The following is a 14,594-nucleotide window of genomic DNA, read 5'->3' as shown; positions in this document are numbered from 1 at the left end:
AAAGCACAGACAGAAACTACCCTTCCATCTCCTTATCTCATTGCTCTACATGTCTCTCTTCAATTATCTGAAATAATTGCCAAAGTACAAGCAATCTGAGCTCTGAGCCCAACCTCTGTGAGGCCAACATACTAAAACCAGGGCTCTGGGAGGTGAATCTAAGCCAGAAATGTTGACCTCTTCCACTTGTCAATGGAGCTGTCCTTGGGAAGATCAGGTGGGCTCTTGTTTGTGGCTCCTCTGTCCCCTTTCCACTGGTATTCTTCTACAGCAATACAAACATTCTATCATTAAAAGCTAAAAACCCACTGGCTTCTGTTTTTGAGTCATTTCATTGTTTTGATGCCTTGTGGCAGGGCAGCGATGAATGGAAGCCAGGCTGACCTAATCTAGTCTAAATATTCAGAATGCTAGAAGGGAATCCTTGTGCAGCAGAATGCCAACCTACATCTTTTAATTGCCTCAGCTCCTGATAGATTGGCTCTTACCCCCTTTGAATTCCTTTGTTGCAGAGGAGTTAAAATTCATGAGCGCCCCATGCCTGGGAAAATTTACTCCAGTGCTGCGATTTTTCTAAGCCAAGCTGGCCAACATCGCAAAGAGTCGGGGGTCTGCCGGGCCATCTGTTACATAATAGTCAACAATCTCAAAAATCTAGGGAAACAGGGATGGGGAGAGCAAAGATGATGAGGCATTTAAACAGAACAGATTGCTGCCTTACTTACAGGAAAAAACGCGAGAGATAATATGCTTTGATGGAGGCAGAGACAAGCTTTATTAGCATAGGGAACAAAACAAACTTAAAAAAATGGCACCAATAAAGCTGACAGTCTAAAGAGTCTTGGTGACAAACCCCATGTTGAATTGTAGGTCACGGGGGCCCCAAATGCGACGAGGAGACACGCACACAGCAACAACACACAATGTATGAACTGGCACACAGATGCACACACAGCGGTGACAGGGGAGAAACCATTGCGAACTTGCTGTTGGATGCAAACACTAAATATAAGCCTAGACTTGAATTTCAAAAGCTTACAGGCCTGGGAAAGGCACTTGGCCTTCACCACCTCCCCAGCGAATCACCTAAGTTATTATGGGGTCAGAAAAGAGGCAAGATACACTTTGACTATTTCAGCAAAGCCAGGGCCTCACATTTGATCAGGCTCTTAAGGCACCTGGGTAGCTGCCTGGAAACTGTAATCTTTACTGGGGCACAAGTCATTTCTCAGCGCTGACCTGTAACATTCCACCTCAGAAATACTGTTTCTAGAGAGAAAAAAAAGGAAGGAAACAAAGTAACAAAGAGTAAGGAAAACCATAGATGAGGACAACCGGGGAAAGAAAAATAGCAAAAGGGACAAAAGAAAATCTGGAAAAGACATAATGTCAGTAGAGAGCCCCAAAATATAGGACAAAAATAAAGTATGTTAAAAACCAACCAATTGATAACAAAAACCGAGTGCTAGTTAAAGGTGTGCAGGCTGAAGTGTTTCAGGGGGTCGGGGAGTCTACCAATGTCCACATCTTACCTTGAAAGGCATCCAAAAATAAAATGGACTGATGGACCGAAGGATGGATGAATGGATCAGTTTATCACAAAACAAATATAGAGAGATGCTAATTGTGGCATCTAGGTGGTGGGCCAAATATATACGCACTGTGCAATTCTTGTCTGATTTTGAAAATGTCCACAACAAAATGTTTGAAACAAAATAAATGAATGTGTGATTCAAAAAATTAAAATGGAATGAACCCTGAAATTAAAGTCCTAGATATTTAAAAATGTCCAGTTACTCATCTCTTTAATTTCCATTTTTCTTTGATGTGACATTGTTTCCAAATATGTCGCTTGAAGTAGAAATGAAAGAAATGGATTAAAGTACGTGATTGCCAAGTTGGAGTGACCAGTTCTGAGTCTGTGCTTACTCCAATGTCGTTATTTTGTTGTTGTTTTGAGTAAACTAAAATTAATGAGATTGGGGAAAGTCAGAATTTGGTATAAAATGAAGCAGATTTTCTCACTGTCGCTTTCTCACAAATGGACTCTCTTTGAGATGAACAGTATAAATTCTTAATTCCTCCTCCCAGCTCCTTCTGACAGATCATCACTTAAAAACAAAACAAAACAACAAAAAACACAAACAAACAAACAAATCCCAAAACCAGTTTAAAATGTCAGATATTTCGGAGTGCTTTTGGAATTGGGAATGCTTTTGGCAAATTTCACTCTAGTGAAGATGATTGTATCTGGTTTGTTTTTCTTGCAAACCTTCACTGGATCTAAGTAACTAAACTCATTAGATGTATTTTTTTATTGAGGGACTGACCCCAAATTTAAGACTCTTGTGTATCAAAGACAGAGAGAGAAAGAGAGAACTTTTCTTTCCAAAGATTCCATTTTGTTTATCTCTTTGAACTAAACTCTGAAATGGCAGGTTTGAATTAGTGATGGGAGAAATCAAACAGGAGGAGGGAATTCAAAGGGTAGCAAAACCTTCATGTGCATTTATTTGTCTGTGTATGTCTAGGAAAGGGCTTAATCTCCATGCTTAGGGCATTTTATGTCTAATAAAATGTCACCTTTTCTGTAATAAAATAACAAAAATATAAATATATATATTTTGACCAACTCCACCTAATGTGTTTAAGTCAAATTTTTAAGCACCTGACATTGGAATTTCAAATAAAAACATAAAGCAATTCCATTTAACATGCAAAATCATCTTGTGGGGTAACCTCCCAGCTCAGAACATGAAAGTGCAAAAGGGGACAAGCTAAGAGGCTTGGGTTGGTGCAAGAATATCTGTTTGTAAGCAGCACATTTTACAATGGAATGTGACAGGCAACAAGGTTATTGTCTGCAAGTTTTCACCCCAGGGGATAAAAAAGAGAGGGGGAAAAATGTAAATGTATTTGAGCCAATAGTAGACACTGTGGGATGTCCTCTTTTCCAAGCCAGAAACAGCATTTTCAATGCCCTGACCCGTGAAAGGAGACATTGGTAGCTCAATGTCTACCAAATGGCAGGTTTAGAATTCAGTATTGGAAAATTACTAGGTAGAAGTAGATGCAATTTCTAAGAGCAAAATAAGGCAGAGGATATGAAGGAGGCCAGGTTCCCTGACTGTTACCTCCAACGCCTTTCCTGGTCTCTCTCACTCCTTCCTCCTTCCTTGGGTCACATCCCAGGCCTGAGAAGCCAGCAGAGTACCCACCACCTCAGACACCAAGAACCCCAAGCAAACTGCCCCCTGTTGCCCAATCGTTTCTGCATACTCAATGTAGACTTACAAAACCAAAGGCTTGCAGTTCTGAATGGAATTCCGAATGGTGTCTACAAAGTCTTTCTCTCATAAGAGAAAGGGCCTTTGAAGAATTTATCAGATGGGATAACATAAATGTTCGGGAAACTTTTTATATGATTGTAAGCTCTGAAGCACAAACAAACCAAACACTGATTAAAAGTCTGATGGCCAGGCCTGGATGGCTCAGTCAGTTAAGCACCAGACTCTTGGTTTCTGCTCAGGTCATGGTCTCAGGGTTGTGAGTACAAGCCCCTCATCAGGCTAGCGCTCAGTGTGGAGCCTATGAGCTTCTTTCCTCCTTCCTCTCTCTCCTTCTCCCTCCCCATCTGGTCCTCTCCACCCCCCCCCCCCCCCCTCCCCCTCTCTCGGTCTCTAAAATAAATAAATAAATAAAAATCTTAAAAAAAAAAAAGTCTGACTGCCTGAGGACCAATTGCCTCTCTGCCATTTTCTACTTGTGTATAGTGTGTTGGTTTTTGTATCTTTGGTCTCAGCTTTCCCATATGTAAACGGGGATGATAATAGTAAGAAGAAGAACAATACTACTACTAATCATTGTCATCATTGTTATTATCACAGGGTTACTGTGGGTTTCAAAGTAGCTAATCCAAACAGAGCCTATACCACTGTGCTTCACTGTCAAGTGTTAATAACTGCTTAGTAAATCAACTGCTGCTATGTTTATTATTATTATCTTCTGAGTAAAAATAAAATATAAACTCCCATAAAATATATTTATTGGGGAACTCGTGGCTAAAGAGTCTTGGACATGTACTTTGGGAGCTTGGGCTGAAATGCTTTTCAGTGTTTCTTTGTCTTCCGTCTCTTAAAAGAACAAAAAGTCAGAGGAAGAGGAAGAGAAGAAAAAGCTAAAAGAATGCATTTGTAGGCAATCTTGGCTTTAAACACAAACATTTATCTCTCCAGAGATTTGTGGCTATTTGCGGTCACCTTAGCAAGACTGAGGAAAGTCCCATGGTATATTTCTATTCTTAAGCCATATTTGCAGTAATAAGGTAAATCCCTTAATGAAAAATGAGATACCAAAGAGGCAGAGAGTAAAATTTTCTGATTTTGCAATGTGCTAGGCAAAGTAGATGTTGGTATCAGCTTTCATCATTTCAAGGCAATGAGAGAAGTCTTCCACACAGATTTATTACATTTGAGGGTTGAGCTTTAACACATTCCTAATGATCATAGGGGGTGATATAATTTTGAGGGGTGGAGGAAAAACTACTTAAAAAAAATCTTTAAAAAAAATATCTTCACATCTTTAAAATATATATATATATATATCTCACATTATCCATTTGCATGGAGTTGGCATTCTTGGTTGCAGGCAACAGAAACTGACTCAGACAACTTAAGCAGAAGTGATTATTTGGAATGATATGGAGACTGTTTAAAAGGACCAGCCTTAGAATGAGCAAGAACCATTGGAACTATGGTGAGCTCCAAGAACTCCACTTCTGCTGTGTAAGAGTCATCACTGACATCTCCACTACGTGCCCTCCCCTCAAGAGGCAGAATCCCAGGAAAGCATACTTGATTGGCAGAGGTGGGTCATGTGACCTACCCCGGCTGTGTTGCATCTGTGTTGGGGGCTGTGGTCTTCTCACCTCCAATGTGGGAAATGGGCACCATTTCCTTCCATGGCCACATGCAATGAAGGATTACCCGGAAAAGCAATCAGGATGTTATTAGGGCTAGTATTGGATGTTGGGCAGCAGGAAAAGGCGCTTATACACTGTACTTTTCTAAACATTCCAAAAAAGTTAGAATTAAATTTTTATTTCTAATCATGTTTATCATCTTTCACACATTTTCAAAAATTCTTATCTTAAAATAGGTAATTCTTAGAAGTCTGAGTTCTCTAGTTCCAATTCAGTAGATTATGGATCTTAATCACTCTCAAAGAGGTCTCGTGAGAAAAGGTAGAAATGACCATGGCCATTAACAGAGATATTAGAGTTCAGGCTCACTCCTGTTGATTTGACAAGGATGGATTAAATTTATTTTTTGTATATGAAATTGACCAACATAAAAATGGAGTACTAGCCAGCAGTGATGAGGTTATAGTGAACCAGATACTCTCATACATTGCTGGTAAGAGATTAAATGTGCAGCCCACCTGAACAGCAATTTGGCATTATGTATTGAGAGCCTTAAAAATGTCCACATCCTGGGCTGCCTGGGTGGCTCATTCAGTTGAGCCACCAACTCTTGATTTGGGCTCAGGTCATGATCTCATGGCTCCTGGGATGGAGGCCCCCTCAGCTCTGCACTCAGTGTGGAGTCTGCTTGAGATCCTCTCCCTCTGCCCCTCTCCCCAAATAAATAAATAAATCTTTTTAAAAAAAAGTCCACATCCCCTGACCTAATAATTTCACTTCTAGGAGTTTATCCTAATGGAAAAATTAGTGTAAGTACAAGGATATTTATTACAACATTGTGTATAATTGTGAAAAATTAGATACCACAGAAACATCCAACAAAAGGTAGATTGGTTGATTAAACTGTGGTACAACCATAGAATGAAATACTTTCTGGTTATTAAAAGATGTGGAATTTTTATCAACATTTTAAGTTATTTATGATATATTGTTGGTGAATAAAAAAGTTACAAAGGAGTATGTGAAGTATAGTGAAGTTTTTATTTTAAAAATGGAAATACAGACACTTAAGGCGGAGCAAGATGGTGGAGGAGTAGGAGACCTGGATTTCGTCTGGTCTCAGGAATTCAGCTGGATAGGGATCAAACCATTCTGAACACCTACGAACTCAACAGGAGATCGAAGAAAAGAATAGCAACAACTCTCTGAACAGAAAAGCGACCACTTACTGGAAGGTAGGACGTGCGGAGAAGTGAATCTGAGGCGATAATCGGGAGGATAGATGGCGGGGGAGGGGGCCTCCGTCGGCCACTTCTGGCAAGTGATAGAGCCGCGGAGCACAAAATTGGAACTTTTAGAAGTCTGCTACGCTGAGGTATGTCGCTCCAGTGGCTAACCAGGGGTTGGAACCCTTTCTGAGACAGTGTGGTTGCAGGAGCCTTGGGATCACAGAAAGATGGGGGGTGCCTGAGTGCGGCAGAGCTCCCAGGTATCAGAGCGGAAAAGCCGGCTGCAGAGATGGAGCCGAGGCACAGGCTCTCAGCTTGGGGTTCCCATAAACTGTGATCGGGGACACAGTTGGGCCACTGCTCCTCCAGCAGGGACCCAACAGGCGGCAGATCCAGGGATACTCCCCTTCCTCCCCTGGGAGGAGCGGCGCAGGAGCGCACCGCAGGGATCTGCTGGGTTTCAAGGCTCCACACCGAGTCGGGTGCCAGAGATAGAAACACTCGGTCACAGGCCGAGTGAGCACAGAGTGCGGCCGGAGACTGGGGACACGGGAGTGATGGACTGCTTTTCTCTGGGGGCGCACTGAGGAGTGGGGCCCAAGTTCTCAGCTCCTCCGGGGCAGAGATTGGGAGGCCGCCATTTTCACTCTCGGCCTCCAAAGCTGTACGGAAAGCTTGCAGGGAACAGAAGCTCCCGAGAGCAAACCCCAGCAGATTACTTAGCCCGGACCCGACAAGGGTGGGGCAATTCCGCCTCCGCAAAGACTTTTGGGAACCACGGCAACAGGCCTCTCCCCCAGAAGATCAGCAAGAACAGCCAACCAAGACCGAGTTTACCAATCAATGAGAATGGCAGAACTCCAGCGCTAGGGGAATACTGCACAAAGAATTCATGGCTTTTTTTTTTTTTTTTTAAGATTTTATTTATTTATTTGAGAGAGAGAGAATGAGAGATAGAGAGCAAGAGAGGGAAGAGGGTCAGAGGGAGAAGCAGACTCCCTGCCGAGCAGGGAGCCTGATATGGGACTCGATCCTGGGACTCCAGGATCATGACCTGAGCCAAAGGCAGTCGCTTAACCAACTGTGCCACCCAGGCACCGAGAATTCATGGCTTTTTAACCATGATTCCTTAGTCTTTCAAAGTTAACTTTTTTAGCTGTCTTTTTTTTTAATTTTTCTTTTTCCCTTTTTCAACCAACATCTTATCAATCCCTTTTTTTAAAAAACATTTTTATTTTTCATTTTTAGAGTCATATTCTATCCCTTCATAGTAGTTACTCTTATTTTCGGCATATATATATAAGTTGTTCTCTCTTTAAAATTTTGAGATACAGTTTCTGCTAACAGATCAAAATATACACTAAGTCTCTAGTGTATGGCTTTGTTCCAGTCTCCTGCCTGATCACATTCTCTCTCTTTTTTCTTTCTTTCTTTCTTTTTTTAAATCCTCTTTCTTTTTTCAAACAACTTCTTATCTTATCAATTCCTTTTATAAAATTTTTTATAATTTTCATCTTTACAGTCATATTCCAACCCTTCATCATATCAACCTTTATTTTGTACATATATAAGTCTTTCTTTCTTTAAAATTTTGGGAGGAACTTTCTTCTAACAGACCAAAATACACCCAATGTACGCCCATGGAACATTTTCCAGAATTGATCACATCCTAGGTCACAAATCGGTTCTCAAACAGTACCAAAAGATTGGGATTATTCCCTGCATATTTTCAAACCACAATGCTTTGAAATTAGAACTCAATCACAAAAGGAAAGTCGGAAAGAACTCAAGTACATGGAGGCTAAGGAGCATCCTACTAAAGAATGAATGGGTCAACCAGGAAATTAAAGAAGAATTAAAAAATTCATGGAAACCAATGAAAATGAAAACACAACGGTTCAAAATCTTTGGGATGCAACAAAGGCAGTCCTGAGAGGAAAGTATAAAGCAATACAAGCCCTTCTCAAGAAACAAGAAAGGTCTCAAATACACAAGCTAAACCTACACCTAAAGGAGCTAGAGAATAAACAGCAAATAAAGCCTAAACCCAGCAGGAGAAGAGAAATAATAAAGATCAGAGCAGAAATCAATGAACTAGAAACTAAAAGAACAGTAGAACAGATCAATGAAACTAGAAGCTGGTTCTTTGAAAGAATTAACAAGATTGATAAACCCCTGGCCAGACTTATCAAAAAGAAAAGAGAAATGACCCAAATCAACAAAATCATGAATGAAAGAGGAGAGATCACAACCAACACCAAAGAAATACAAACAATTATAAGAACATATTATGAGCAATTCTACGCCGGCAAATTAGATAGCCTGGAAGAAATGGATGCATTCCTGGAGTTGTATCAACTACCAAAACTGAACCAGGAAGAAATAGAAAACCTGAACAGACCTAAAACCACTAAGGAAATTGAAGCAGTCATCAAAAATCTCCCAAAAAACAAAAGCCCAGGGCCAGATGGCTTCCCAGGGGAATTCTACCAAACATTTCAAGAAGAATTAATACCTATTCTCCTGAAACTGTTCCAAAAAAAGAAATGGAAGGAAAACTTCCAAACTCGTTTTATGAGGCCACCATTACCTGATCCCCAAACCAGACAAAGACCCCATCAAAAAGGAGAACTACAGACCAATATCCTGGATGAACATGGATGCAGAAATTCTCACCAAAATACTAGCCAATAGGATCCAACAGTACATTAAAAGGATTATTCACCACGACCAAGTGGCATTTATCCCTGGGCTGCAAGTTTGATTCAACATCCACAGATCAATCAACGTGATACAATACATTAACAAAAGAAATAACAAGAATCATATGATCCTCTCAGTAGATGCAGAAAAAGCATTTGACAAAGTACAGCATCCTTTCTTGATCAAAACTCTTCAGAGAATAGGGATAGAGGGTACATACCTCAATATCATAAAAGCCATCTATGAAAAACCTACAGTGAATATCATTCTCAATGGGGAAAAACTGAGAGCTTTCCCCCTAAGGTCAGGAATACGTCAGGGATGTCCACTCTCACCACTGCTATTCAACATAGTATTAGAAGTCCTAGCCACAGCAATCAGAGAACAAAAAGAAATCAAAGGCATCCAAATCAGTAAAGAAGAAGTCAAACTCTCACTGTTTGTGGATGACATGATACTTTATGTGGAAAACCCAAAAGACTCCACCCCAAAACTGCTAGAACTCATACAGGAATTTAGTAAAGTGGCAGTTTATAAAATCAATGCACAGAGACCAGTGGCATTCCTATACACCAACAACAAGACAGAAGAGAGAGAAATTAAGGAGTCGATCCCATTTATAATTGCACCCAAAGCCATAAGATACCTAGGAATAAATCTAACCAAAGAGGCAAAGGATCTGTACTCAGAAAACTATAAAATAATCATGAAAGAAATTGAAGAAGACACAAAGAAATGGAAAAACGTTCCATGTTCATGGATTGGAAGAACAAATATTGTGAAGATGTCAATGTTACCTAGAGCAATCTACACATTCAATGCAATCCCCATTAAAATACCATCCACTTTTTCAAAGAAATGGAACAAATAATCCTAAAATTTGTATGGAACCAGAAAAGACCCCGAATAGCCAGAGGAATGTTGAAACAGAAAAGCAAAGCTGGCGGCATCACAATTCCGGACTTCCAGCTCTATTACAAAGCTGTCATCATCAAGACAGTATGGTACTGGCACAAAAACAGACACATAGATCAATGGAACAGAATAGACAGCCCAGAAATGGACCCTCAACTCTATGGTCAACTCATCTTTGACAAAGCAGGAAAGAATGTCCAATGGCCAAAAGACAGTCTCTTCAACAAATGGTGTTGGGAAAATTGGACAGCCACATGCAGAAGAATGAAACTGGACCATTTCCTCACACTACACACAAAAACAGACTCCAAATGGTTGAAAGACCTAAACATGAGACAACAGTCCATCAAAATCCTCAAGGAGAACACAGGCAGAAACCTCTTTGACCTCAGCTACAGCAATTCTTCCTAGAAACATCGCCAAAGGCAAGGGAAGCAGGGGCAAAAATGAACTATTGGGATTTCATCAAGATAAAAAACTTTTGCACAGCAAAGGAAACAGTCAAAAAAACCAAAAGATAACCGACAGAATGAGAGAAGATATTTGCAAATGACATATCAGATAAAGAGCTAGTATCCAAAATCTATAAAGAACTTATCAAACTCAACACCCAAAGAACAAATAATCCAATCAAGAAATGGGCAGAAGACATGAACAGACATTTTCCCAAAGAAGACATCCAAATGGCCAACAGACACATGAAAAAGTGCTCAACATCGCTCGGCATCAGGGAAATCCAAATCAAAACCTCAATGAGACACCACCTCACACCAGTCAGAATGGCTAAAATTAACAAGTCAGGAAATGACAGATGTTGGCGGGGATGCGGAGAAAGGGGAACCCTCCTACGCTGTTGGTGGGAATGCAAGCTGGTGCAGCCACTCTGGAAAACAGTATGGACATTCCTCCAAGAGTTGAAAATAGAACTACCATACAATCCAGCAATTGCACTACTGGGTATTTACCCCAAAGATACAAATGTAGGGATCCAAGGGGATACGTGCACCCCAATGTTTATAGCAGCAATGTCCACAATAGCCAAACTGTGGAGAGAGCCAAGATGTCCATCGACAGATGAATGGATAAAGAAGAAGTGGTATATATATATACAATGGAACATTTTGCAGCCATCAAAATGAATGAGATCTTGCCATTTGCAATGACATGGATGGAACTGGAGGGTGTCATGCTGAGTGAAATAAGTCAATCTGAGAAAGACAGGTATCATATGACCTCACTGATACGAGGAATTCTTAATCTCAGGAAACAAACTGAGAGTTGCTGGAGTGGGGGTTTGGTGGGAGGCATGGGTGATAGACATTGGGGAGGGTATGTGCTATGGTGAGCACTGTGAATTGTGCAAGACTGTTGAATCACAGATCTGTACCTCTGAAACAAATAATGCAATATATGTGAAGAAAAAAAAAGAAGAAGAAGATAGCAGGAGGGGAAGAATGAAGGGGGGAAATAGGAGGGGGAGACGAACCATGAGAGAGGATGGACTCTGAAAAACTGAGGGTTCTAGAGGAGAGGGGGTGGGAGGATGGGGTAGCCTAGTGATGGGTATTAAAGAGGGCACGTTCTGCATGGAGCACTGGGTGTTATGCACAAACAGTGACTCATGGAACAGTACATCAAAAACTAATGATGTAATGTATGGTGATTAACATAACAATAAAAAATTTAAAGAAAAAAATAAAATAAAAATGGAAATACAGTTTGTATGGGTTAATATACATAGAAATATAGAAAGAGGAAAAAAGTTTGGAAAGCCACCCCAATGTGCTAGTAATTATAACTGCAGGGGATGGGATTATGGGTAATTTTTATGTTTTTCTTTGTGCTTTTTGTTCGATTTTTTTTGTCTTTATGTACTATATATAATGGAAATATAATAAACATTTTAAATAAGGACTTTTTAGGTTAAGAGTATATAAGCTAACATAAATGAGCATGCAGAGGCAAGATCAATGTCACAGATACTATTTCAGAATGTGTTTTGTGTAAATTGTGCTCTTTTAGGGAAAAAAATGCCTCTTTGCACAAGTTGAAAACATCTTGAAAGCATCCTTACATGTTTATAAGACAGATCATAATGTTTTTCCTTATGTCTTTGTTCACATCGTGAGGCTAAGGTATTTTTAAAAAATTATCTACTAATGTGGTTTGCATAAACCATGGGACACTGGGAGAAGACGCCTTCCTTTGCTCATGTGTAGAAGAGTAGAAAACTGCATTCTGAGCAATGTCCACAATAGCCAAACTGTGGAAAGAGCCAAGATGTCCATCGACAGATGAATGGATAAAGAAGAAGTGGTATATATACACAATGGAATATTATGCAGCCATCAAAAGGAATGAGATCTTGCCATTTGCAACGACATGGATGGAACTGGGGGTGTTATGCTGAGTGAAGTAAGTCAATCAGAGAAAGACATGTATCATATGACCTCACTGATAGGAGGAATTCTTAATCTCAGGAAACAAACTGAGGGTTGCTGGAGTGGTGGGGGGTGGGAGGGATGGGGTGGCTGGGTGATAGACATTGGGGAGGGTATGTGCTATGGTGAGCACTGTGAATTGTGCAAGACTGTTGAATCACAGATCTGTACCTCTGAAACAAATAATGCAATATACGTTAAGAAAAAAAAAAGAAGAAGAAGATAGCAGGAGGGGAAGAATGAAGGGGAGTAAGGTGGAGGGGGAGACGAACCATGAGAGACGATGGACTCTGAAAAACAAACTGAGGTTTCTAGAGGGGAGGGGTGGTGGGGGGATGGGTTAGCCTGGTGGTGGGTATTAAAGAGGGCACGTTCTGCGTGGAGCGCTGGGTGTTATGCACAAACATGAATCATGGAACACTACATCAAAAACTAATGATGTAATGCATGGTGATTAACATAACAATAAAAATTTTTTTTAAAAATCCACAAGAAATATCAAACTAAATGACAAATATTAAAAACTTTCCTTTGCGATCAGAAATGCCTACTTTCATTATTTCTATTCAATACTGCACTGGCTGTCCTAACATATACAACAAAACAAACAAAAAGAAATAAAAGGCATTAAGGATTGAAAAGAAATGGATAAAATTGACATTGTTTACATGATTGTGAACCTAAAATATCCAAAGAATCTATAAACTTTTAGAATTGAAAATAAATGTACCAAGGTTGCTCAGTACAAGGAAAGTCAATATACAACAGTAATTTTATTTTTATAAAACATAATAATTGCATTTGTCCCTAGTAAGCAGCAAAAAGTGGAAAATAACATTTTTAAAATGTCATTTATGATAGAACCAAAATAATCAAACAGAATTGAGAAATATAATGAAAGGTATACAAGACTTTTGTACTAAAAACTGAAAGAACATTACTGAGAGAAAGAAAAGATTTAAATAGAGAGAGATACTATGTTCATGAATTGTGAAGATATCAAGCCCCCACAAATTAATCTATTTACCTACTGCCGTCCCAATATAAATTCCAGCAGTGTTACAGACAGAATGTTTGTGTCTCCCCCAAATTCATATGTTGAAATCCTAACCCCCACTGTAATGATATTAAAACATGGGGTCTTGGGAGGTAATTAGGTCATGTGGGTAGAGCTCTTGTGGATGAGTTTAGGCCCTTAAAAGAAGAAAGATTTACAAGCTCTTTCTCTCCCATGGGAAAAAGCAACAAAAAGTAACCTGCCTGCAAACCTAGAAGGGGACCTTCATCAGACACTAGATCTGTCAGCTCCTTTATCATGGACTTCCAGCCTCCAGAACTGTGAGAAATAAATTTCTGTTGTTTAAGCCACCCATCTATAGTAATTTGTTATAGCAGCCAAGGTCACTGAGAGGAGCAGTTTTAAATTTTTTGGATAAAATTAATAGGTTGTAGTCCCAGTTGTTTAATTTGCTTATATTGCCCGTGATTTTGGTGTCATATCCAAAAAAATCTTTGCCAAGACCAATGTCAAGGAGATTTTTCCCTACATTTTCTTCTAAGAGTTTTAGTTTTAGATGTTACAATTAAGTCTTTAATGCATTTTGAGTTAATTTTTGTGAACAGTGTAAGATAGGGTCTAATTTTATTTTTTTGCATATGGACAACAGTTTTCCCAACACCCACTTATTGAAGGGATTATCCTTTCCTTATTGTATGTTCTTAGAAGCCTTGTTGAAGACTAGTTCACCACATCCATATAGGTTTATTTCTGAGCTTTCTGTTCTGTTCCATTGGTCTATGTGCCTGCTTTTATGCTAATATGCAAAGGTCTAGGAAGAGCTAAGAAAAGGTTATTGTGGCACATCAGCTAGGTAGAGAGAGAATTACTTTTTCAATAAATAGTACTGTATGAATTGAATATCATTATAGAAAAAATGCATCTTAATTCCTACCATACATTGTATAGAAAATTAAATTCCAGGTGGATTGCAGATTTAATTGTGAAGAATAAAACAACATGTAATTTAGAGAGAAATTGCAGGAGAACATCTTCCTGACTTGGGGGTAACAAAGATTTTTTTTTAAACATGACATATAAGGCAAAACCATAAAAGCAAACCATCTGTTAAATCAAACTATACATAATTAAAAATAAGAGAGTTACAAGTAAACCTATGGAATGGGACAACATATTTTCAATGCATTTTCAACAATGAATTCATATCCTAAATATATAAAGAATATCAACAATTCAAGAAGAAAAAGGAAGACTTCCAATAGAAAAATGATCAAAAACCTTGAGCAAATACTTCATAAAAGTGGCTATTCAAATGGCCAATGACTTATAAAAAGGTACTCAAATTCATTTCTCATCAGGGAAATTAA

At 39.3% G+C, this 14,594-nt stretch overlaps 1 long non-coding RNA gene across 2 annotated transcripts in view; it reads right to left on the bottom strand.

The window, feature by feature from the left end:
- The window catches only part of LOC141374149 (uncharacterized), a 67,049-nt gene that overhangs the window by 37,405 nt on the left and 15,050 nt on the right, over positions 1-14,594 (bottom strand). The gene's annotated exons all lie outside the window — the stretch shown is intronic.

This window comes from Callorhinus ursinus, unplaced genomic scaffold (genome assembly GCF_003265705.2).
Source record: "Callorhinus ursinus isolate GAN/ISIS: 27379988/994484 unplaced genomic scaffold, GSC_fseal_2.0 scaffold14, whole genome shotgun sequence".
In the NCBI taxonomy this organism is placed as follows: domain Eukaryota; kingdom Metazoa; phylum Chordata; class Mammalia; order Carnivora; family Otariidae; genus Callorhinus; species Callorhinus ursinus.
This window is presented reverse-complemented; position numbering and strand designations above follow the sequence as displayed.